This window comes from Rattus norvegicus, chromosome 2 (genome assembly GCF_036323735.1).
Source record: "Rattus norvegicus strain BN/NHsdMcwi chromosome 2, GRCr8, whole genome shotgun sequence".
Lineage (NCBI taxonomy): Eukaryota > Metazoa > Chordata > Mammalia > Rodentia > Muridae > Rattus > Rattus norvegicus.
The window spans coordinates 4,846,489-4,873,758 of NC_086020.1; the positions used below are offsets into that span (position 1 = coordinate 4,846,489).

At 39.2% G+C, this 27,270-nt stretch overlaps 1 pseudogene; it reads left to right on the top strand.

Annotated features, from left to right (window-relative positions):
• Nucleotides 1-21,697: 21,697 nt before the first annotated feature.
• Nucleotides 21,698-27,270, top strand: part of LOC120100645 (uncharacterized) — a 55,965-nt pseudogene continuing 50,392 nt past the window's right edge.

The following is a 27,270-nucleotide window of genomic DNA, read 5'->3' on the forward strand; positions in this document are numbered from 1 at the left end:
TGTACAAGCAGTCACACACAAAAAATAAAAATAAGTCTTTTATTTTTAACTCTGCATTTGTCATTTTCACTTAAAACTTTATTCCAAATGCCTGGTGGAGAACTTCTTTACATTTATGAATTATTAATATAAGTTAACTTAATTAAAAAGTTCAGCACCATTTTTGGTTCTACATGAAGAAGGTGATAGTGAGAAGACTAAAAACCTAGGGAATAAACATGTTCAATTCCCCAAAAAGTATACTGGGTTCCTTAGAGAGGGACACTGACAATAGGTCTTTAGTCTGTGACAGCCCTGACTTAGGCAGCGTAACTCTGGAGCTGTGTCAGCTCCTGCGACACCTAGCTAGAAGAGATAACAAGGCAAAACCTTAGCTGGTTTCTAAAATTCTTCAAGGTCTCATCAAATAAAATGAAACTAACATAGCAGCCACTCAACATTGTACTAGTGTGACTACTTTGTCCTTACCACATATATTAGAAGTTATCTAACCCTTATGGAAAATTCCCTAACCCTGCATTAAAAAGGGTCTGACATGTCAGTCAAGTTCTTGTCATTTTGAATGGTTAACCCAATATGCTGGTCATTTCTGCAGAAATGCTAACACCAGGAGCATCAGACATCTTTCTCTTTTATGTGCCCATTCCACACACATAATAAGCAGTCAAAATAAAAATTTGAGATTCATGAAAGTTCCTTCTCTGTGATTATGCTCTGGTAGTCATGTTGTGAAGAAGCTTGCAAACACTTTAGTCACAGGTCTAGAAAGAGGCTGAGGTGAGTTCAGAGTCAAAATCTGCCTAACAATATCTCCCTTTAATCCTCTTTGATTCTGGAACTATGTCAGCCCAGTCTCTGTAATTGGAAGGAGGCTTGCCAGTGACAAAATCAAATAAGACTTTCTCTTTACTGAAAGAATAAAAAATACAGCCAAAAAGTCAGAAGTTTAGAAATGCTATCTCACCCCTAAAAATCCCTAAATACCTCAAATTCCAGATCCTGCTCTCCACCTGTAATAAGTAGAAGGTCACATTTCTTGAGCCTGCTCTCCCAGAACCTAGATAAAATGGCTGAAAGATAAGGCCCTTAGATCCTGACCTAGTAAGGGTCTCCTTACTTGAGTGAGGGTCTCCCCACTCTGGGGGTCTTTCATACTCAGTGGCTGACAATTAGATTGTCTCTGTCAGAGCTGACTCTGCAACTCAGTTAAGCTAGTACCACATGATTTGTTTGTTTAAAAACCCATTCTCTCAGTCCAGTGTTCATGATTGCCACATTTGAAATTTAAAATCAGTCAACATTCCTTATCTGGTAAATTGTATAAACAACACCTCATATGAATTAGTTTTCAGAATTTTAAGTCTCACAAAGTTAAGGTTAGAAAGAGAAGGCCATCTTAAAATGTCAAGGTTTAAATAATTAAAATAATTTTAGAAGTTTTTAAAGTATATGAACACTTTGAATTTCACTTGGAGCCTTAGATTTTTTGAAATGTAACAGTAATAAGAGCCTACATTCACTAGAAGTTAAATCAAACAAAATTTCTTCGTTTATATTAACAAGGAATTGATTTTGTGTTAATCCCATTTCTAAGCTCTTATCTATCTAATTTGTCATAATGAAGTATATCAAAACATTTACAAAAGAATGTTATGACTATTCTATCTCCTGCAATAAATTTTTATATTCAAATACAAGTTCTTAAATGTTGTAGGATTCATTTTCTTTTCTGTGGTGGCACAAACATCTATGGTACAGTGCATAGGCATCAGTTAACTAAATCATTCATACCCATCAAGATGCTCATCAACAATAGCTAATTTCTTTTCATCTATTTCTAGTTTTACTGTATTTTCTTATTTTATTAGATCTGCCCTTTTCTTTCTTCTTAAAAGTATTCGTGTGTGTGTGTGTGTGTGTGTGTGTGTGTGTGTGTGTGTGTGTGTGTGTGTGTTTCTGTTGTATGGTAGACCCTCACTCAAGTCTCAGGATGATCCGACCCCCCAAGAATTCACACAAGACTGTCTTTGCTTTAATCACATGAGGCTTATCAATAGTAACCAGTGCACTGGGGTTGAGACTCATATCCCATGCAGGGGCACAGGAGTTCGACCCCCAGTAGCTGGGAGAAGGGTTATTTAAAGGAAGAAGTCACAACCCAAGGGGGCAGGGATGGTGTCATTGGAAAATGTGGAGAATACCAGTGAATTATCACGAGGAGAAGCTTCCTGTCTCTCAAGATTGCTTTTGAGATTGTAATCTAACTTTATGGTCAGCTAGTTCCTGGAAGAAGCCTCCTCTTCTCTTAGATAGGATCACCTATCTAAGGGCCTTAAGCCCTTTTATCTGGATCCTGGGAGAGCAGGCTCAAGAAATGTGACTTCTTACTTACAGGCAGAGAACTGGAATTTGAGGTATTTATGGCTGCTTGGGGGTGAGGTGGCATTTTTAAGCTTCTGACTTTTTGCCTACATTTTTTATTCTTTCACATGCATGCAAGTGTACGTGTTGAGATAACAGAATGACCTCAGATGTGGACACTGATTTCGTTGGTATTTGAGGCAGATATACTACAGGCCAGCTAACCAGTAAACTTGAAATTAGATTCTCTTCTCTCTACCTCCTATTTATCTTAGCATAATTGTTATAGGCATGAGTATGATGGTGTCTGATTTAATGTGGGCTTTGAACTCAAGTTTCCATCTTGTCTAGTAAAGAAACACAGGACACCTGCCTCCATCTCTGCTCATTAAATCCTGTACTCTCCTGTCCCTGAACAGAGTCAAAGCAGTTAGTATTCTCTTCTTCCACCCGATGACCCCTTGTGTGGAGCCAGAGCAATGCCTCTGCTTTTGAAAAGGGCAGACAAAAGGAAGCCCATCTTAATTACTATACAATGACACTCAATTTACAGCAATTAAAACCCAAGCTTAAGGCTGGGGGTAGGATGAGGTTGGAGCAGGTGTCAGGTTAGCTGGAAAAGAAGCCTATTCTATTTAAAAAAAGAAGTAAAACTGGCCAAAGCCTGAGGGCACAATAGCTACAACTTCTCCCAGCAAGTTTGAATGGTTCCACAGGAGCTTGAGAAATTAGGATGGCAGCTCATAGGCATATAATATATTGAAATAAGAATACAGATTCTGCTTATTAATCCTAAATAAAAGCAATGCCATACAATAGGTTGTGTTTTAATTTTATTTGGAAAATTTGATACAGTGTAACATTGGTAAATGTTACAATGGCTTTCTGCCTTGAGTTCTGAGGAGGATAATGCTGAGATTACACATTTATTAGAAATGAAGGCTATCTTAGATATACCTTTACAGATTAAAACTGATGATGCTTAGCAATATAGGTTCATTAAAATACAATTTCATGGGCATTATGGCATGAAGCCTATTCCAGATAAAGTTTACAGTCCTACAGGTTAAGCCTTTATAAAAAGGTCTAACAATGTTTCATTGTTGAAATAGGCTATAAATAGAAGTCTTTCAAAAGTACCAAACACTCAGAGAATATGCCATTTAAACATAATTTTATTAATTTAAGAACTTTGTTGATATTGAAATTGAAAGATACCTGTTTGATATTAGTGTAGCCATTTCTTTTTTTTTTTTTTTCTACATCTTTATTAACTTGGGTATTTCTTATTTACGTTTCAATTGTCATTCCCTTTACTGGTTTCTGGGCCAACATCCCCCAACTCTTCCTAATTCCCTTCTATATGGGTGTTCCCCTCCCCTTCTCCCAGCCATTACCATCCCCCCAACAATCACTTTATCTGTGGGTTCAGTCTTGGCAGGACCAAGGGCTTCCCCTTCCACTGGTGCTCTTACAAGTCTATTCATTGCTACCTATGTGGTTGGAGGCCAGGTTCAGTCCATGTATAGTCTATGGTAGTGGCTTAGTCCCTGGAAGCTCTGGTTGGTTGGCATTGTTGTTCATATGGGGTCACGAGCCCCTTCAAGCTCTTCCAGTCCTTTCTCTGATTCCTTCAATGGGGGTCCCGTTCTCAGTTCAGTGGTTTGCTGCTGACATTCGCCTATGTATTTGCCATACTATGACTGTGTCTCTCAGGAGAGACCTACATCTGGTTCCTATCAGCCTCCACTTCTTTGCCTCATCCATCTTATCTAGTTTGGTGGCTGTATATGTATGGGCAACATGTAGGGCAGGCTCAGAATGGGTGTTCCTTCAGTCTCTATTCTAAACTTTGCCTGCCAAGGGTATTCTTGTTCCCTTTTTAAGGAGTGAAGTATTTGCATTTTGGCCATCCTTCTTGAGTTTCATGTCTTCTGTGCATCTAGGGTAATTCGAGCATTTGGGCTAATATTGACTTATCAATGAGTACATACCATGTGTGTTTTTCTGTGAGTGGGTTACCTCACTCAGGATGATCTTTTCCAGTTCCATTCATTTGCCTATGAATTTCATAAAGTCATTGTTTTTGATAGCTGAGTAGTATTCCATTGTGTAGATATTCCACATTTTCTATATCCATTCCTCTGTTGAAGGGGATCTGGGTTCTTTCCAGCTTCTGGCTATAATAAATAAGGCTGCTATGAACATAGTGGAGCACATGTCTTTGTTATATGTTGGGGCATCTTTTGGGTACATGCCCAAGAGAGGTATAGTTGGGTCCTCAGGTAGTTTCCAATTTTCTGAGGAACCTCCAGACTCATCTCCAAAATGGTTGTACCAGTCTGCAATCCCACCAACAATGGAGGAGTGTTCCTCTTCCTCCACATCCTTGCCAGCATTTGCTGTCACTTGAGTTTTTGATCTTCGCCATTCTCACTGGTGTGAGGTAGAAACTCAGGGTTGTTGTGATTTGGATTTCTCTTATGACTAAAGATGTTGAACATTTATTTAGGTGTTTCTCAGTCATTTGGCATTCCTCAGCTCTGAATTCTTTGTTTAGCTCTGAACCCCATTTTTTAATAGGGGTATTTGTCTCCCTGCGGTCTAACTTCTTGAGTTCTTTGTATGTTTTGGATATAAGCCTCTACCGGTTGTAGGATTGGTAAAGATCTGTTCCCCATCTGTTGGTTGATTTTTTGTCCTTACAACACTGTCCTTTGCCTGACAGAAGCCTTGTAGTTTTATGAGATCCCATTTGTCGATTCTTGATCTTAGAGCATAAGCCATTGGTTGTAGAGGGCCGCAATACATTCGCCACCACTAGATGGCGCTGTCTTCCACTGCGCCCCATGTGGTACGTCAGGATAGACTCCGCCATTGCAAGATGGCGCCAACCTTTGCCACGCCAGCCGGCCCCCCTTTCAGGAAGTTAACTGTGCGCATGTGCAAGAGTGCTATCCTGCCAGGTCTTTGCCCACTCCGGGGCGTGCTTGATGAGATCATGAGTAACAACCAATCAGGTGTGGGTGTGCCGCACTAGGGTTTTATAAGCGCACCATGTTGGCGCGGCGTGTCTTTTTCCTCTTCTAAGATTAATAAAGTGGTCACAGTAAGGATTTCTAATGTCCGCATGCACCTTACCGGCGAAAAGTCGCGCGCGGGGCAATTGGTGTTTTATTCAGGAAATTTTCTCCAGTGCCCATGTGTTCAAGATTCTTCCCCACTTTTTCTTCTATTAGTTTGAGTGTATCTGGTTTGATGTGGAGGTCCTTGATCCACTTGGACTTAAGCTTTGTACAGGGTGATAAGAATTGATCAAGTGCAGCCATTTCTTAAGAATGAGAATCTTTAAAGCTGTACCTTGCTTAGACCCTAGACGTTAGACAATAGACCAGAAAATACAGAAAGCACATTTCCACCAACTATCTTGGATTGTACCCAATCATAAAACAGATGGTATAGATCATATTTACTGCAGGGCAATTACAAGGCAAGAAACATCTCCGGGAAGCTGACTGACCACTATAGATTGTGCTGCAGGATGAAAAACATATATCAAGTTAGATGTCCTTGGTACTGACATAGCTGTGCTGACATAGCCTTTTCCTAGGAACACCAGGAGAGAAACATCTGCCAAGTCAGATATCCTTGGTCTTTGTCCTGGGAACCCCAGGATGGAAAAACATATATAAAGTCTGACATCCTTGGTACTGAAATGGCTGTATTGATATGGTTGCATCCTTTTCTCAGAAACTCCAGAACAAGAACATCTGCCTACTCATATATCCTTGGTACCAAAATAGCTGAGCTAATGAAACTGTGTAACCTCAAATGATTGTATAAGCTGTATATTTCTGCTGGTCTGGGCTCTTCACATCCCTCCTGTGTGAGGACCATGTCAAGCCCCAGTGCACTGGTATCCCAAAGTAAACCTCTTGCTTTTCTATCAAGACTGAGTCCCGCATGTTTGTGGGGTGGTGGGTGTCATCAGGATTGGAGTGAGAGTCTACTCGGTCTTTGGGTCTTTCAAAACATATCAGATCGCAGCTGTACGTCATTGAACTTAGAAGAAGAAGATGATGAGCTACAAAGAAACTCCATTTAGAGCTGTCTGCATTTGTGGCAAGGTAGACTCTGGACAAAGTAAGTGCCCTAACTTAATCGGCAGACAGAATGCCATCCGGAAAAGAAAAGAAATCAAAATGAAAACAAATACAAGGAACTTGATTGCCAAGCTTTGACAATACAGGGTAAGCAAATCCTTGGTAATTCCTGCTTCACATAAGGTTTGTCAGATACTTTGAACAAGAGGGCTGAAGACAGTACTCGAATGTCTTAGAATACTTTGAAGTGGTCTCGACAGCCAACTGTCTGCCATTTTTAAAACTTTGAAAGTGTTTGTCTGCACTTCCTACTTAATCAGGAAATATTTCTTCTTAGTTGTGTTTTGGGGTTGAATACAAGATAATCATAGTCTCAATAGAAGGTTAAGTTGTTATATTTAAGAAGATTTATTAGACCTAAAAAGATGGTGTTAGGTTGTTAATGCAAGTTAGGACAAAATGTGATTTAGATCCACAACTCTGAACTCACCAGGACAGGATAGATAATAGGATATTTTTCTTAATTACCACATACTACGGACTTCACATTGTAAATATATATCACACCTTATAACTATTATAATTTTTATAATTTTATTCAATTTATATTTGAAAAAGAGACATTTATTGTACTTCAAAGGGGGATTATTGAGAGAATATCTAATATCGAAATGAATATGGCATTTGTTAATAATAAATCTGACGGCTTATTATTTAGGTGATAAATAAGAAGTGGGAAATCTGGGAGAAATCATAATTCTGAAACAGAATGCGGCAGGAGATGCACCTTGGAAGATGTGAGGAGAGAGACACATAGTACCTGAACATGGTTAAGTGAGCATGTTACAGAATGTAGGTTAAAATAAGTCAGTTATTCTAAATTGTGATCTAGTTAGAAAAGAGCCTCACTATATAGTCAAGGTATTAGTAAATATATCTTGAGTCTGAGTCTTAGTTCTCGGAGCAAGGCACTGTGTGGAAGAACTGGATCAAACTGCTACATTATATTGTTCATGAGTTTTAAGCCAAGCTAAGTTTACAGGGGATATTGTCTAAGCACATACTCAAATAATAAATTATAAATGCCATAAGTTGTCAAAAGTTATGATTTTTGTAGTAGAATCATCCCTCATATTGGAGTTGAGGTCTTGCAGTTGATTTGGTAGTCTAACCTGAAATTGACTAAATGAATGTATTTGAATTTAATTGATAAATTATTGATATTTATGTCCATGGAAATGGTTGAAGGGATAACTTTGTATGGTAAAATGAAGAAAAACTCAGAATACATGTCATTACAGCGGATTTAAACTTTTTTCCCCAGATTTCAAGTTGTATTAAAAAGCTTACAGAAATAAAATAAAGCATTTTATTGACGTAATAGACACATTGATCAATGTATAGAATTGAAGACTCAGCTCCAGATGTAATTCCATACAGGTAAAAACACCTGGTTTTTCACAAAGCAAAAAAAATTAAAAACTGGGGAAAAGGTCAGCATCTTGACAGACAGATGGTGTGAATAGCAGCATACAGAGAAATGAAAATAGATCCATATATCTCACCCTGAACACAACTCAACTCCAAAGGGATCAAGGACCGCACCCAAGTCACTGAAAGACCAAAAGCCCTGAACCTGGCCTCTCTTTTTCTTTTTTCCTTTTCTTTTCTTTTTCTTTTCTTTTCTTTTTTTTTTTTTTTTTTTGACTCCGATATGTGAATCCAAAATTCAGTTTAGCAGACTGGATGTTTTCCTATCATGAGTCTCACTGGTCACAGAGCTTCCCACAATGCCTTCTCCCACCACCTCCTACCAGCAGCTGCACAGATTTTGGCTGACCTGCTTCATGGTCATCAGGATACATCCTCAATTTTTCTCTCTGCTCATCAAAATGTGAAAGTTCACGGTCTGTAGCTTTCTTGCCATAGATTTCCAAGTAGAAAGACATTTCTCCCATCCTGTCAGGATGCTGGAGGTGTTGTGAGTGCCTATGCGGCTCATTTGTTTGTTTTCTGTGATTTTCCTTTTCGTGTATGCTTTCTGAGATAAGGTGTTACAAAGCTCAGCCTGGCCTCAAACACAGTGATGTAGCCAAAGATGACCTTGAGCACTTTGCTCCTCCTGCCTCCACCCTCCAAGAACTAGGAATATAAGAATCCAATGAATCCTTGCTCTTTGCTTTGGGGACTATGGAGATGGCCCACATTGGTATCCATCTCTCTCAAGTGTTCTTAGCTCACCTGCCCAGGACTGGAGTTTGCCAGACAGTTGCTCCTGCAACCTCAGAGTCAGTCTACTCACCAGGAGGCTGCATTAGATAACTTGATGACTTTTATTTCATCAGGGTTGTTATTAGTTCTTTAAAATCTGTTTGAATCTCAGCCTGATTGTTCTCCTGAATTGATTTTTTTAAAACATCAAAAAACAAAAACAAAACAATACAAACAAACAAAAACCTTAGAGTTTTACATTTCTCTGGGCCTTAAATGAGTATCCCCAAATACCAGCACTTTCATAGCTCTTAATCTCATCAGAGTCCTCATGAGCTCTCACCTTTCTCTGCAGTTGAAAGCAGACTGGAAGAACCAGGGAGTAGTCTGAATGAATGTCACAGAGTCACTGTATGCAATGCTCCCTACGCTGCAGAAAGTTAGCTGCCACTTCTAGGGACATCATTGGAATGCATTGGGTGGCACATAAATAATTAAGGGGCGACTTTTAATTAAGGCTTTGTAGTGAAAACAGCTTTGTGCAACATTAAGAGCTTTTGAATAACTAACTTGATGCTCTCTTTTCAACCTGAACTTGTCATCCCTGGAAACTGCACAAATGGTGAGTTTTAACAGCTTTGGTCTTTTGATGATACCAGAGACTCACATCTTTCTTGGGAATGAATGCTTTGTGAAAAGTCAGGATTCTGTTGAGGTGGCCAGCACTTCTCGTTTCAGGGAGATGATGGTATTCGTTATTCTTCTCATTGCTGTGACAACATATTCGACTAAATCAACTTATCCATGGTTTGTTTGTAGTAGCCAGTTAGGACACCAGACTCATGGAGGAGGGGAAGGCAGGCCAGTCAGAGCAGCTCTGGCTATGGTGACAGGAGCCTGAGGCAGCTTACTTCTGGTTCTCTGTCTACTCTAGATTTCTGTTAAAAGATGTGATCTTGCAGCTTTTCGTCCTGCTTTGATACTTCCTAGACATGATGAAGTCTTCTCCCTCTGGAACTAGATAAGACAAATTATCCTGTAATTATCCATCCCTTATAAGATATTCATAGTTACCTGTGGGCTATTTAATGCCACACAGAATCTGGATCATCTTTGCCTTCCTCCATCTTCCTTCCATCCTCTGTGAATTTAAACTTTTACAATCAATGGTTGCACTCAATGGTCTCAACACAACATTGGTTGAATGTATAAGGGAGAGAAAAAGGTATGTCTGTGTTTGTGTTCATGCACATGCGTGCTGTTTAAGCTCTTTCTTGTGTTGTTTCTTTTCGGCTATTTTGGGGACTGTGTAAACGTGAATAGCTTTTCTTACGCATTTTGTCAAAAACAAGTTTAAGCAAAGATTCTTCTGGTAAGAAAAATGCTCATGCTATTTTCAGTGAAAGATTTAATAATGCCTCAGGTCATTATTGAAAGTATACTATATAAGAAGTGGAGAGGTCACTTGGTAGTTGACAGTGCTTGCAGCTTTCCACTGGGCTCTAGTTCAGTTTGTAGCAAACACACTTAGTGGATAGCAACAGTTTGTAACTTCAACTGTGAAAAATCCAATGCCTACTTTTGAACTTTTTCAGCACCTGCTCTCATCTGTCCACATCCATATATATGTATCCATAAATGTAAAACAAATAAAACTTTTTAAAACTTGTTTCATACAAATATTAAATAAATTAAACTTATTTTTGTCTCTGGTACATATCCTGAGTACTCTGAAATCTCAAATATTATAATATTTGGGTTAGTTGCTGAAATTTGCTTAATGATCATTAGCTCACTAGCAACACTGATATCAGATAGGATCTCCAAAAGAAGCCTAGACATTTTTCAGTAACCAATTCTCACAGATACACAACTAGCATGTATGTAAACTGTTTGATAAGTAAGTTCAGACTGTAACTTTACGAGTTTCAGGAAAACCAATTTATTTCACTGTGCTTATAAAATATAATAATCATCTATATAAAATCCAGTGGTGTCTTCTTAGAGAAAAATCAGAACTTTGTCTCTTTATTATCATGTCATGTGTGTGTGTGTGTGTGTGTGTGTGTGTGTGTGTGTGTGTGTGTTCAAATGCCATAATTCCCTTGTGTTGTGTTGGTTCCTCAGAAAATTGCTAATGATGAGATTTTTTAGTAGGGTAATAGTTCTATAAAGTTATTAATAGTTTTCTTCTAAATTTATTAAACATGTATTCCTGAAAAATCATACCATTTATAAAACAGATGAGTGTACATTTGTGGACATAGAGGAAGTATATGACCTTCCTAGCCTTGTCAATTTGACATGACCTAGATTCATCCAAAAAAGAAATCTCAATGAAATAATCTATCTTCAACATTCTGTCTGTAAGACACTGCTTTGCTAATTGATTCAGAAAGACTCAGTCTGGGGAGGGAGAGCTAAACCTTCAGAGAGGCAGACAGGCCTGGGAAACCAGAAGAGACTGCACTCTGCACATATTACTGATTCCAGAGGAAAACACCAAACGCCATCTGGAACCCTGGTGCACTGAAGCTCCCAGAAAGGGCGGCACAGATCTTCCTGGTTGCTGCCGCCACAGAGAGCTCGTGGGCAGCACCCCACGAGCAAACTTGAGCCTCGGGACCACAGGTAAGACCAAATTTTCTGCTGCAAGTGACCTGCCTGGTGAACTCAAGACACAGGCCCACAGGAACAGCTGAAGACCTTTAGAGAGGAAAAACTACACGCCCGAAAGCAGAAAACTCTGTCCCCATAACAGGCTGGAAGAAAACAGGAAAACAGGTATACAGCACTCCTGACACACAGGATTATAGGACAGTCTAGCTACTGTCAGAAATAGGGGAACAAAGTGACACTAGAGATAATCTGATGGCGAGAAGCAAGCGCAGGATCCCAAGCAACAGAAACCAAGACTACATGTCACCATCGGAGCCCAATTCCCCCATCAAAACAAACATGGAATATCCAAACACACCAGAAAAGCACGATCTAGTTTCAAAATCATACTTGATCATGATGCTGGAGGACTTCAAGAAAGATGTGAAGAACTCCCTTAGAGAAACACAGGAAAACGTTAATAAACAAGTAGAACCCTACAGAGAGGAATTGCAAAAATCCCTGAAAGAATTCCAGGAAAACACAATCAAACAGTTGAAGAAATTAAAAAGGGAAATAGAAGCAATCAACAAAGAACACATGGAAACAACCCTGGATATAGAAAACCAAAAGAAGAGACAAGGAGCTGTAGATACAAGCTTCACCAACAGAATACAAGAGATGGAAGAGAGAATCTCAGGAGCAGAAGATTCCATAGAAATCATTGACTCAACTGTCAAAGATAATGTAAAGCGGAAAAAGCTACTGGTCCAAAACATACAGGAAATCCAGGACTCAATGAGAAGATCAAACCTAAGGATAATAGGTATAGAAGAGAGTGAAGACTCCCAGCTCAAAGGACCAGTAAATATCTTCAACAAAATCATAGAAGAAAACTTCCCTAAACCTAAAAAGAGAGATACCCATAGGCATACAAGAAGCCTACAGAACTCCAAATAGATTGGACCAGAAAAGAAACACCTCCCGTCACATAATAATCAAAACACCAAACGCACAAAATAAAGAAAGAATATTAAAAGCAGTAAGGGAAAAATGTCAAGTAACATATAATGGCAGACCTGTAAGAATGACACCAGACTTTTGGCCAGAAACTATGAAGGCCAGACGATCCTGTACTGATGTCATACAGACCCTAAGAGAACACAAATGCCAGCCCAGATTACTGTATCCTGCAAAACTCTCAATAAACATAGATGGAGAAACCAAGATATTCCGTGACAAAACCAAATTTACACAATATCTTTCTACAAATCCAGCACTACAAAGGATAATAAATGGTAAAGCCCAACATAAGGAGGCAAGCTATACCCTAGTAGAAGCAAGAAACTAATCATCTTGGCAACAAAACAAAGAGAAGAAAAGCACACAAACATAAACTCACATCCAAATATGAATATAACAGGAAGCAATAATCACTATTCCTTAATATCTCTCAACATCAATGGCCTCAACTCCCCAATAAAAAGACATAGATTAACAAACCAGATACACAATGAGGACCCTGCATTCTGCTGCCTACAGAAAACACACCTCAGAGACAAAGACAGACACTACCTCAGAGTGAAAGGCTGGAAAACAACTTTCCAAGCAAATGGTTGGAAGAAGCAAGCTGGAGTAGCCATTCTAATATCAAATAAAATCAATTTTCAACTAAAAGTCATCAAAAAAGATAAGGAAGGACACTTCATATTCATCAAAGGAAAAATCCACCAAGATGAACTCTCAATCCTAAATATCTATGCCCCAAATACAAGGGCACCTACATACGTAAAAGAAACTTTACTAAAGCTCAAAACACACATTGCACCTCACACAATAATAGTAGGAGATTTCAACACCCCACTCTCATCAATGGACAGATCATGGAAACAGAAATTAAACAGAGACATAGACAGACTAAGAGAAGTCATGAGCCAAATGGACTTAACAGATATTTATAGAACAATCAAAAGCAAAAGGATATACCTTCTTCTCAGCTCCTCATGGTACTTTCTCCAAAATTGACCATATAATTGGTCAAAAAACGGGCCTCAACAGGTACAGAAAGAAAGAAATAATCCCATGCGTGCTATCGGACCACCACGGCCTAAAACTGGTCTTCAATAACAATAAGGGAAGAATGCCCACATATACGTGGAAATTGAACAATGCTCTACTCATTGATAACCTGGCCAAGGAAGAAATAAAGAAAGAAATTAAAGACTTCTCAGAATTTAATGAAAATCAAGGTACAACATACCCAAACTTATGGGACACAATGAAAGCTGTGCTAAGAGGAAAACTCATAGCACTGAGTGCCTGCAGAAAGAAAAAGGAAAGACCATATGTCAGCTGCTTGACAGCACACCTAAAAGCTCTAGAACAAAAAAAAAGCAAATACACCCAGGAGGAGTAGAAGGCAGAAAAAATCAAACTCAGAGCTGAAATCAACCACGTAGAAACAAAAAGGACCATAGAAAGAATCAACAGAACCAAAAGTTGGTTCTTTGAGAAAATCAAAAGATAGGTAAACCCCTAGCCAGACTAACGAGAGCACACAGATAGTGTGTCCAAATTAACAAAATCAGAAATGAAAAGGGAGTACATAACTACAGATTCAGAGGAAATTCAAAAAATCATCAGATCTTACTATAAAAGCCTATATTCAACAAAACTTGAAAATGGACAATTTCCTAGACAGATACCAGGTACCGAAGTTAATCAGGAACAGATAAACCAGTTAAACAACCCCATAACTCCTAAGGAAATAGAAGCAGTCATTAAACGGCTCCCAACCAAAAAGAGCCCAGGACCAGACGGGTTTAGTGCAGAATTCTATCAGACCTTCATAGAAGACATCATACCAATATTATCCAAACTATTCCACAAAATTGAAACAGATGGAGCACTACCGAATTCCTTCTATGAAGCCACAATTACTCAATTACCACACAAAGACCCAACAAAGAAAGAGAACTTCAGACCAATTTCCCTTATGAATATCAACGAAAAAATACTCAATAAAATTCTGGCAAACCGAATCCAAGAGCACATCAAAACAATCATCCACCATGATCAAGTAGGCTTCATCCCAGGCATGCAGGGATGGTTTAATATCCATTGATGGACGGAAAACCATCAACGTGATCCATTATATAAACAAACTGAAAGAACAAAACCACATGATCATTTCATTAGATGCTGAGAAAGCTTTTGACAAAATTCAACACCCCTTCATGATAAAAGTCCTGGAAAGAATAGGAAATCAAGGCCCATACCTAAACATAGTAAAAGCCATATACAGCAAACCACTTGCTAACATTAAACTAAATGGAGAGAAACTTGAAGCAATCCCACTAAAATCAGGGACTAGACGAGGCTGCCCACTCTCTCCCTACTTATTCAATATAGTTCTTGAAGTTCTAGCCAGAGCAATCAGACAACAAAAGGAGGTCAAGGGGATACAGATCGGAAAAGAAGAAGTCAAAATATCACTATTTGCAGATGATATGATAGTATATTTAAGTGATCCCAAAAGTTCCACCAGAGAACTACTACAGTTGATAAACAACTTCAGCAGAGTGGCTGGGTATAAAATTAACTCAAATAAATCAGTAGCCTTCCTCTACACAAAGGAGAAACAAGCCGAGAAAGAAATTAGGGAAACGACACCCTTCATAATAGACCCAAATAATATAAAGTACCTCGGTGTGACTTTAACCAAGCAAGTAAAAGATTTGTACAATAAGAACTTCAAGACATTGAAAAAAGAAATTGAGGAAGACCTCAGAAGATGGAAAGATCTCCCATGCTCATGGATTGTCAGGATTAATATAGTAAAAATGGCCATTTTACCAAAAGCGATCTACAGATTCAATGCAATCCCCACCAAAATACCAATCCAATTCTTCAAAGAGTTAGACAGAACAATTTGCAAATTCATCTGGAATAACAAAAAACCCAGGATAGATAAAACTGTCCTCAACAATAAAAGGACTTCAGGGGGAATCACTATCCCTGAACACAAGCAGTATTACAGAGCAATAGTGAATAAACCTGCATGGTATTGGTACAGAGACAGACAGATAAACCAATGGAATAGAATTGAAGACCCAGAAATGAACCCACACACCTATGGTCACTTGACTTTTTACAAAGGAGCCAAAACCATCCAATGGAAAAAAGATAGCATTTTCAGCAAATGGTGCTGGTTCAACTAGAGGTCAACATGTAGAAGAATGCAGATCGATCCATGCTTATCACCCTATACAAAGCTTAAGTCCAAGTAGATCAAGGACCTCCCCATCAAACCAGACACACTGAAACTAATAGAAGAAAAACTAGGGAAGCATCTGGAACACATGGGCACTGGAAAAAATTTCCTGAACAAAACACCAATGGCTTATGCTCTAAGACACAAGAATCTACAAATGGGAACTCATAAAACTGCAAAGCTTCTGTAAGGCAAAGAACACTGTGGTTAGGACAAAACGGCAACCAACATATTGGGAAAAGATCTTCACCAATCCTACAACTGATAGAGGCCTTATATCCAAAATATACAAAGAACTCAGGAAGTTAGACCGCAGGGAGACAAATAACCCTATTAAAAATGGGGTTCAGAGCTAAACAAAGAATTCACAGCTGAGGAATGCAGAATGGCTGAGAAACACCTAAAGGAATGTTCAACATCTTTAGTCATAAGGGAAATGCAAATCAAAACAACCCTGAGATTTCACCTCACACCAGTGAGAATGGCTAAGATCAAAAACTCAGGTGACAGCAAATGCTGGCGAGGATGTGTAGAAAGAGGAACACTCCTCCATTGTTGGTGGGATTGCAGACTGGTACAACCATTCTGGAAATCAATCTGGAGGTTCCTCAGAAAATTGGACATTGAACTGCCTGAGGATCCATATGTATCCATAAATGTAAAACAAATAAAACTTTTTAAAACTTGTTCCATACAAATATTAAATAAATTAAATTTATTTTTGTCTCTGGTACATATCCTGAGTACTCTGAAATCTCAAATATTATAATATTTGGGTTAGTTGCTGAAATTTGCTTAATGATCATTAGCTCACTAGCAACACTGATATCAGATAGGATCTCCAAAAGAAGCCTAGACATTTTTCAGTAACCAATTCTCACAGATACACAACTAGCATGTATGTAAACTGTTTGATAAGTAAGTTCAGACTGTAACTTTACGAGTTTCAGGAAAACCAATTTATTTCACTGTGCTTATAAAATATAATAATCATCTATATAAAATCCAGTGGTGTCTTCTTAGAGACAAATCAGAACTTTGTCTCTTTATTATCATGTCGTGTGTGTGTGTGTGTGTGTGTGTGTGTGTGTGTGTGTGTGTGTGTTCAAATGCCATAATTCCCTTCAGCTGAAAGTCTTCAGACTTTCTCTTCTGTTCAAATAACTCTCCTCCTTTAATGTAGGTAAACATACTAACTTCTATGTTTTGGATAATTCTATATCATTGAGTTGAGTGAACTGGGCAGTCTGTTTTGCAAATGAAATTTCATGTTTATGTGTGTATTACTTACTAGTATTAGAAGCATTTATTTAGCATTTTTCTTTAGTTCTTTCTAGACAAGATAGCTACATTTGCAGTTTCGTTTGAAAGTCAGTTTTTCTCTAATGTGAAAATACTAGAAAATTCTAGATTCCCAACAAGGCTTTATTTTTGTTCTAGGTAGTTTTGACTCAGCTCTGAAAGGGATTTTTTTGAATGTAAAGGAATTGATTTTAGGCTAGGGACACTTACCTTCTGGTCTATTGTTCTTTTGTCTGGCTTATGTAGTGAGGCAGGAGAGCTTTATGTGTTCTGTGTTTCTTTGTTCTGAGCCCCCTGCTCTCTAACCTATTTATACCTACTTATACCAGAATTACAAAAGTCTGATTGTAGTTTTATGTCTCATTTTCTTCTCCTACAATCTGAACCTGATATCTGAGTTGCCTGTTTTTCCTTGTAAGAAATCAAAGGCCACAGAAAAATGACTCTGCTGCTGTTAGATTGAGTCAGTTCATCAGAGCCATGTTTGGTGGAGCAAGCTTTTAATCCTAGCAGGTGAGTCTCTATGAGTTCCTGGCCAGCCTGGTCTACATAGAACACCTTTTCATCCTGATGTTAACACTCAGCTGGAGTGGCATTATTACCAGAATAAACTGTAAGGAAAAGCAGGTGCACATAAGTTCTTTAAAGCAATAGTCCTCCCATGGATGGCCTCTGAATGTTGGTGTTGGTGTTGGTGCATTAGAAGTAAAAGTAGAAAAAAAAAGTAAAAGTAGAATTGGAATAATTAGCTTTTTGAAGGCATTAAGAATGCTAGTGACTGTAGAGAGATTATCTTGGGTATTTGTATGGATATATCACCTTTCAGTAAAAAAAAATTACGGCCTATAGGAAAGGGTAGAATAGAAGGTGGGACAACTAGGAGGCAGAGAGAATTCTGGGATAGAGCCAGGTGGGAGAGATTTGGCCTGGAAAATGTGACCAGACAGACTCATGGTTCCTGAGCACAGGTAATGAGCCACATGGCAGAATGTAGATTTGAGTAAGTGGGTTAGAATTTGTCAGAGAAGAGTCTAGCTCTATGGCCAAGGTATTTGTTAATATATTTTGAGTCTCTGTCTTATTCCTGGGGTCATGGGGCTGGGAGGAAGAACCAGGTCCAAACTTCTACAAGTGACAACATGAATCCAAACAAAACCTAAATCTGAGCAATGACCAGTGTATAGTTTTGATTTTTGGAACAGGATGATGGATAGTGTCTGTGATTAGGCAATAGAAGAAGAAAGGTGGGACTTGAGGATGGAGTGGAGGGTCTCAAGAGGGAGGAGAAGGGGGAACAAGAGAGGAGACCAAGGGAGTAGGAAGCCACCATGTGAGGAAATGGACCCTGAGCATGTGGCCTGGAAAAACAGCAAGTAACAAGGGACATTATGGCATGGAAATAGGTTAGTATAGCTGTAAACCTGCCCAATTAGGCTTATGACTTGTAAATAAAGTACCTGGATTGTGTGTCTTTTACTTGGACTAGTTAGAGTGTTTAATTCCTTTTATTGGTGCTTTGACCCAGAGATTAAGTCTCATGGTCTACTGAAATGAAGTTAGATATTGAACTGTGTATTTCTGGTGATGCAATAACTTTGTTGATTTTCTTAGAGCATTGAGGTGTTTCAATATGTTTGAAAAAGAGGCACTGAATAGTATTTTTAACTATGTGCTACTGCAGTGTACACAGAACAGCCATGTTTGAAATTAGCTAAAGTGATAGGTTTGGGTCTTGCTTTACTAACAGTGTTGTTTGTAGCAGAAAAAGTTCTATAGAAGCACACTTCATGCTTAACCTAATAGTATTATCCAGAGATAATGACCAATTTCTTTAATATACTTATCCACTATTAATGGAATTCTTTATGGTTCAGGTGCGGGCACATTTATACATCTGGGTGAGATTGCAAATTTGACTTGGATATTACAAATGATGGTAAGCTGTTTTTCTATCGAAACTGGAATTATGTTCTGTAAAGCAGTTACTACTGACTAAAATTGAGCTCAGGATTTTTTTGGTCGAAGGTGCACTTGTTTCATGACAGGTAGAAAATAATGCTGTTAGACCGTTTTTACCTGTGTGTAAAAGAAAAATTTTAATGTTTAAGTTAAAGTGTCATTATATTATATAAAACTATTTATATAATGTGCATATATATGTGTGTGTATGTGTGTGTGTGTCTGTGTGTGTGTGTACGTGTGTGTGTGTGGTGTGTGTGCGTGTGTTCACGCAGGCGTGCATGTATGGATGGATGTAGTGTATACAGATCATCTAGTTACACTGACTTAGTTTCTGGATATGGGAAACAGGAATCCAAACTTTCACAAAATGATTAGTAAGTTTTTGTTTAATCAAATGGCTGGCAGAAACTTGAAATTTCTTTAATATATTAGTTTAAGTTCTATAGGAAGTTCTTTAAGGAAATAAAAAGTAACCATTCCAAGAAACTTCTTTTCTGTTTTTCCTATTATAGTGAGCTGCATAGTTCTCCTAAGCAAGGAGGTGGACTTCATCCTCCTTACCACTTTCACCCTTGCCTACCCCAGGGACTGTTGACAAGGTAACAGAATGGTTTACATTTATTAAAACATGATACCATGTGTTTATTGTGACGCGTTTTTGTCTGAACACTGCTGAAGAATAAAAAAAGAATTTTACTAGTTTTTCTACTAAGTATAGAATTAATGGCCATTCATGCAGGTGTTTGGAACCTAAATATTTGCACCTGAAAATAATAGAAACCATATTTCCTTAATAAAATTTAAGGAAAACATATTTTAAAATAATGAATAAATCTTATTTTAATGCAGACCTAATATCAGATTATCAGTGAGTAAGAATCCCGATTCTACGCAAAGAAATTGAATTGGTTCTGTTTTTTTCAAGAGATGAAATTGCTTCTTGTGGTTATGAAGGCAGGTATGGAGAACCTAAGTGAGTTCTATTTCTTAATGGGTTGATTTCTTTTATATATTTTTAGAAAGATTAATCCTCGCAAGTCAGTTCTACAATTTCCACATATGAAATATATATTACAAAAGGAAATATTTTAGTCTGAGTCTTTCATCTATACTACCATGTAAAGAATTTTAAATAACATAATAGTCCCTAGTGATCCTCCAGTGAAAACCAAAATAATAATAATAATGATATTAATAATAATAATAATAGGCATTGTCAAGTTTATCTTCCTTCAGGTATAAAATGGTAAGAAATTGAAAGCTACATTTTTATTTTTATTTTTCTTTTTTTTATTTGAATGGCATTGGTGGGGCCTTATTTGTCAGTCTTTACAAATAAGAAAAACTCGCCTCACAACTGTTCATAACTGCAGTTCTGGGCAGTCCATCTCTTCACGGACACAGTCACATACATTCAAGAAAACACACAGAAAATTAAGCTGAAATTCGATTTCCTTCTAAATTAAAAGTAAACCATTTTCTACCATTGCTGATGACCAATATTGGCATCTGTGTGGTGGGAAAATGAGGCAGGCAGCCGTTGGGGGTCAGTGCTTAAAGCTATTGATGAGGGTGGATCCACACACCTATGGGGATGCTGCCACAAGCAGCCAGCGACTAGAGATGTGACTCAACAGACAGTTTTCTGAGGGAGCAAAGCTTAAGTTACTGGGGGGTTGGCACTCTCTATGATCAGCGAAAAACCTATGAACTCTTAACTCCTTGGGGTCAGTGAGAAACACCAGGAAGAGAGAAAATTCACACACACACACACACACACACACACACACACACATACACACAGAGTTGATGGTAGAAGGAACAGTGTTCCAGCCCATCATACACAAGCCTTAACAGATACACATAGTTGATGGATGCCCTAACCCTTGTGCTTTATTCTTTGTTCCATCACTTACATGTCCCAGCCAAATCTTTCAAGCAGCATTAAAATACAATGTAATTGTTTTAGTTTTCTTCTAGACAAAGACAGGAGCAATTATTTCATTATTTATCCTTAAAAAATATTCTTAAAAGAATTTGTAATAAATCCTTGATTTATATGAAAACAAGTCACTATACCATTTATTTCGCTTCTTAGTGTGTTTTTATTGAATTTCACCAGGTATATTAATGAACATAAGAGGAACGACCATGGAAAGGAGTATATCTCTTACATATTCACAGAAGATTATGATAAGCAGGAATACTGCGTATAAGACCTAGATTTCATTTGAAGAACCTGACTGAGGAAGTGAAAAGGAAAGGATGGGAAATAGGAAAACATTTGAAAATAAGACTGTTGACAGCCTGGAGAGGAAGGAGGAGATTGAAAATTTAAATTGTGCTACCTGAAAAAATGTATTTTCATGGATACAAATATGTCTTTGCCTATTTAAAAAAGTACTAGTTATTATGAGGTAGGATTTATCCATGTCAGTTATGGTACAATATGCTTCAGGAATTTAATTCCTGGGGACTTAAATTGAAAGTTAGTGGTATGGTTATTTAAAAACTCATTAAAAACAATTTAAAAAGAGATAATTTCTCACTGTGATTGTGTACTTTTCTCCATATCCATTGTTTATATAAATACTTATTACTTCTTACCATCTTGTAAATGATGTTTAGTTACTTATAATAGTTTTTCTTTATGTGAGCATAGTTATAAACACACATGATAGTATAAAATAAAACAAAGAATAGTGTACTCTATCTTACTTATCTGTATGTAAATACTCATTTGTTTTTGGGTGTGTGTGTGTGTGTGTGTGTGTGAATATATGTGTGTGTGTGTGTGTTTGTACTTTTAATGTGAGTGAGGCATATGCCTTGAGAGTGTGGTGGTTGCCGTGGCAACAGAAGCAAGCAGGTCTTTGTTACCTAAGGATGATGTCATTGCTGGATACAGAGGCTAGCTGTAAACCACTTCTGATGATAACATACCTCCCCCTTTCTTATCATAGAGAGAAGAAAAAAGGGAAAAAGGGGAAGCCGATGCTAAAAGGTAAATAGGGGCTTTAGACCTCTTAAACTGCTCCCTGCTGTCTAGGAGCATTATCAGTTTTGGGATGTAGCTGATTTTCACCATCCGGGCCCACTTGATAGTTGTGTAAAAGGAACTGTTTGACTTTTTGGTTAGAAAATTTTGAATTTGTCTTTGAAGGAATATGGAAACAAGATTAATGAGGCAGGGAGGAAATAGTATCTCCAGGAAAATGGGGTGAAGAGGCATTAAGAAGGGCAGTATCCTATTTCCATGTAGGGTTTTGAAAAACCCAGGAATTGGAGGCCTCATGCTGTTCCCTGCATTTCTGGGTGTCTGATTGCAGCTGATGGAATGTATTTCTTACTGCCCCAGATACGTTGACATAGAAACAGCATTCTTCCTGGAGAAACAGACAAGGACCACCTTCTTTAGCTGTCAGGACATCTAGTCCCTGTCTGTTCTGAAGCACAATTGCTGCCAAAGAATCGATCTTTTTCTGGATGATGAGCATGGTTTCATACATTCCTTGGAAACCGTTGTCAAGCTGGGATAAGAACTTCTGGTATAGGGTTAGGGAAGTCGTCGGCCCTGCTGTTCCAGTGCCAGCACCTGTAGCTACTCCTGCAGCAACCAGGAATAGCACAACCTGCAGTGCCCTCTTATGCTGGACAGGTATATGTCAAAAACTGGAATTGGTGGAGATTCTTTGCCATGTATTACTCCTAGTTCAGGGAAGGAACACCAGTGTGTAAACTCTTCCTGACCAGCTGGCAGGTAGGTGATGATATATACCAGTCCCACACAGAATTGACATGTTTTGGGCTGCAGGGCACTGCGGCAGAGATGGGGTATCAAGGATTGTGGTGCTATTGTAGCCTAGGGAACTGAGTTTTCCTTCAGAACATGTCCTGGATGTCCTAAAACTGTCACACCAATAAGAGGGATATAAAAAAGTATGGGGCGATGAAAGCATCGGAGTCAGGGCAGCTGATAAAAGCTGAGGTAAGGTTATTGGCCAGTATCACTAGAGAGGCTGTAATTGGCAATTGTGAATTAGTTTCAGGGGGGTACTGCGTAGCTAGCAGTCTTTAAAGTGACCAGGTTGGGTGCCATAAGGAGTTGGTACACCAAGGTCAGGGTCTGAATCAAAAGGCTAAATGACAAGTTAGTACCATTTGTGAGGGGGGATGTCAAGGACGTAAGGACTTTGGAGGACTGTTTGATTATTTCTCCTATTTTTCCGATATCTAGAGTTTGGGAAATTGGACAAAATTTCTCTGGATGTGGATAGTACTCACTGGAGACCCTGCTTGGTTTTTACATTAGAGCTTACCAACAACTCCTTTTTTCTACCTGGGATTCCATGGGTCTTGTATATAGAAGAACAGGGTCTTGCATTGCTGACAGAAGTGATTGGTCCTTGATCCTAACATATGTATCTGGAACGACCAATATGGGCAGCCCCCATATTTGTCTGGCCATTTTTTGCAATCATCTGGTCAAAGAGGAAGCAGACAAAGAACATAATATGTAGAAGGAATGACAGATATAGGGATGACAGCAATTTGGATTGGCTCCCAGTATGGAGTGGTTTCCTGATCCTATTGGGAAAGTCTGTTTGTTATCAGTGGGGATTCCTTGAACCTCGAATCTCTAGATGTAAGTGATACCATGGATGGAAACGATCAGATGAGAAGCCCAGGTCTAATACAGTGGAGTGGAGCACAGATGCTAGAGTGGTGTCTCATTCTTCTGGGATTGGGCACAAGGTGGGGGGTCTCAACATCTTGTGGAGCTTAAGAGAGCAGGGTCCATGAAGGGCCCTACCATTTAGGAGAGACAGCTAAGAGCTGCTGATCTGGAGGGGACAGAAGAACTTGGTCTCAAAGGTTGAGACAGGAGACAGCGTGTGGCCTTAGTCAGTGGTGGTCAGTAAAGTTCCATAGGAGAGAAAGGGGGAGACAAAGTAAGGGGTAAGTAAATGGTCTAGGAGAGGAGTGCATTTAGTTGAAAGACAAGGAGTTAGTACTGACATCCATACATGAGTTTGAAAGCTGAGACAAAGTTAAGTCACTTGGGGAGAGCTTGTAGCATAAAATGAGCCAGAGGTAGGAGTTTTGCCCAATCAAAGTTCCTGTGACAGTTTGACAAGAGTGGTTTATAGGGAGCAGTTAGTTCTTTCTACCTCACCTGAAGATTGAGGGTGGTATGGAATATGAAAATGCCAGGTGATGTCTAGGGCCTTAGACAGAATTTGAGAAATTTGGTAAATTAATTAGGGACCATTGTCTCACTGAAGGGAGGCTGAGACACCCAATTGGGGATGATCTCTTGGAAGAGGAGCTCAGAAACTGTCTGAACCCTTTTGTTAGTTGTGGGATATGCCACCACCCACCCTGAGAATGTGTCAATTAAAACTAGGAGGTAATTGGCACATTTGGCATGTTGGTAAAGACAAGTTGCCAGTCAGTTCCAGGAAGGGAACCTCTGGCCTGATGGGTAGAAAAAGGGGTGCTACAATACCAGAGGTTGAAGTCTGACACTTGACAGACTTTGAAAGAGGCAGTGATGGATTTAAGAAACTTAAGTCCTTAGGAGTAGGCTCCTGGTGGGTTTTACCAAAATAAGACAATGCCTTGCTGTTAGGATGAAAGATGTGGCCAAGATAGGACAGAATTTGATGAGTGTTAGGGAGTGAGAGTGGGGATGTGGCTTGCAGTGTAAGAATGTCCTGGGGAGGGTGAGACATGTGTAGGCCCCTAAGGGCTGCAGCTCTGGCTGCCTCCTCAGCTCCCTTGTTTCCCTTGGAGACAATAGAGTCATTCGTCAGGTGGGATCTGCAGTGGAAAAACCCAGTAGCTGTGTGGAGATGGGAGGCCTTTAGCACGGCCATAATTTGGTTTGCATAAGTTACTGATCCTCCTTTAGTCATAAGTACCCCATGCTCCTTCCAGTTATGGGCATGGGTCAGGATATATGGAAAGCATGTTTAAATCTGTGTAGATGTTGAGGGTATGTCCCTGTGCCAGTTGAAAGGCATGGGTAAGGACGACTACTTCAGCCTGTTGATTGGTGGTATGAGCAGGAAGGCCTGTGCCTCAGTGTCTGACACTATGGGGCAGCTGGCTCTTATGGCTCCTTCATGTAGAAAGGAGCTTCCATCTGTATAGAAGGTATAGATGGTCTGAGGCAAATTGCCCTCCTGTATGTGTGAAGGGTCAGGTAATAATTCCTCTAAGGTTTTAGTGCGGGGGTGAGATAAGGAGTGGTTAGTATTTGGTGGAGAAAGAAGATTGGAAAGGCAGGTGTGATTGAAAGGGTAGTGTGGAGTCTTCTATTAGTGCTACTTGAAGAGAAAGAACCTTGGAGGGAGGTAGATTCTGTAAACCTTTGAAAGGTAGGAGCTGTGACATGTTATAAGAGGGGAAGACCATTATAGGCAACCCAAATGTTAGGTTTTCTTATCCTTGAATAAGGAGTTCAGTAGCTGCTAAGGTACAAACACAAGGTGCCATCCCTGCATGGTTAGATCTAGTTTTTTTGACAGGTATGCTACAGGTAAAAAGGAGGGTCCCAGTTGGTGACCTACATTTCTAAATGTTGGTATCAGGAACTGCTTTTATGTCCAGCAATGATGTCATCTGGTCCCCTGAGTATCAGTTTTCAAGGCAACTGTCATCCATTTCCAGCATATATTTCATGTTACGGTTACACATTTCATGTTACGGTTACACCACATTTCACATAAAAGGCAGATCTTTTCTTCCCTCTTCCACTTCTCTCTCCTCTCTTCCCTTTTTTTCCTCTCTTTCTCTTCTACCTCTCTTCATCCCTTGGCCTTTGTCTCTACCATTCCAATAAACCTCTCCATGTGGAGCCCTGTTGGCCTGGTGTGGTTTGTCCAGACCTGAGCCATAGAGCCTCGCTGTAAAAGACAATGTAAAAGGTGGTATGTGTATGGGTACTTAAAAAGACAACCAAAAGCCATCAGTGGCTGAACAAAGAGGAAAGTGAAAGCAAATGGATTCATGGGAGTTCAATCAACCTGATAACATTTTACATTTTATGCCCAGGTTTGGTGCCATAGGAGAACAGCCTATAGTATAGTTGGTGACCTCCAAAGGAGCTGGGAGTTGGGTTGAATCTTGTGAAAAGATCAAATACAGAGAACTCATTCTGAACCGTACAGATCCCATAGGATCTTTATGCTAAGAAATATAATGTCAGTGCTGGAATATTGTTATTGGTTAAAACTTAGGCTTTAATACCAAAGTACTCATTTTGGTTCAAACTGAATTTGAACACCTGCAGCGTGAAATACCGAAGAGGGCACCATCCCATATTACCCCATGTACCAGCAGGTCACATGGCACCAATGGGTCATTTGGCCCTGGTGGGCTGTTCTCATCTTGACAGACTTTCTGGTCTGTAGATCCAGAAATCTCTTCACCCAATTTGCTAAGTTACCTTAGAAAGTCACTACCATGACAATCCACAGACTCGAGCATCCAAATTTATCAGCTGGCAGGGGTGGGGGTTTGGTTTGGGAGTGGGGCTGTACCTATCTCTGGAAATCAGTTGAGAAGCTGTGTAATGGCAAACACCACACAAACTTAGTTTAGAATCAACAGGTAATTCAATCACTGGGTACAACTACTAACATCATTATTAGTAAGCCATAGTAAATGAAATCCTTCAGTGGCTGATCCTGAGTGATCGGAAATCTAAGTGGGCGGCTCCAGTTCATTATATCACCTACCCCAAGTACTACCACAATCCAACAATCCCAAGTCCCTTTTCTCATCCTCTCTTTCTCCCTCCAACCTGTAAGTCTAAGCTGGAAGTATATGTCCAGTGTTTGGTGCCCTGAAATCTTTATTCATTAAGGAAAAGACCTTGCCACAAACAGCCACCATATCAAAAACTAATCCTTATGAAATAAGTATGGTCATGGTTGATGTAGATACAACAGGTCATATGGTAAGGTGGAAAGAGAAAAGAAGATAAGTCTTGGATGCTTCTGATTAAGGTAGCCTTGACTACTCAGTGGTAGTAGCAATAGAGCCTGCCCAGGACAAGATAAGGGGTGAGAACATACACATGACCTTTTCCTCTGACTTTCACATGTGTTTCCACACAAAAGGGTGTGCATTCACACATAAATATATACACATCACACACATGCCACACACACCAGACACACACACACACACACACACACACACACACACACACAGACACACACACACCCAGACCACATACATTTAAAAAGACAGATGTGCAAAAAAGACACCTAACCCATGGGTATATACCAGCCACACTTGTATATGTGTATATATGTAGGCGTGTGTGTACATATGTCTACTTGAATATTGTAAAATGTTTTTGAGTAATTTAGTAAATATGTAACTTATTTACATGTGTATATAGATGGCTGTCTGACACACAGTTAGATACACATAATAAATGCATAG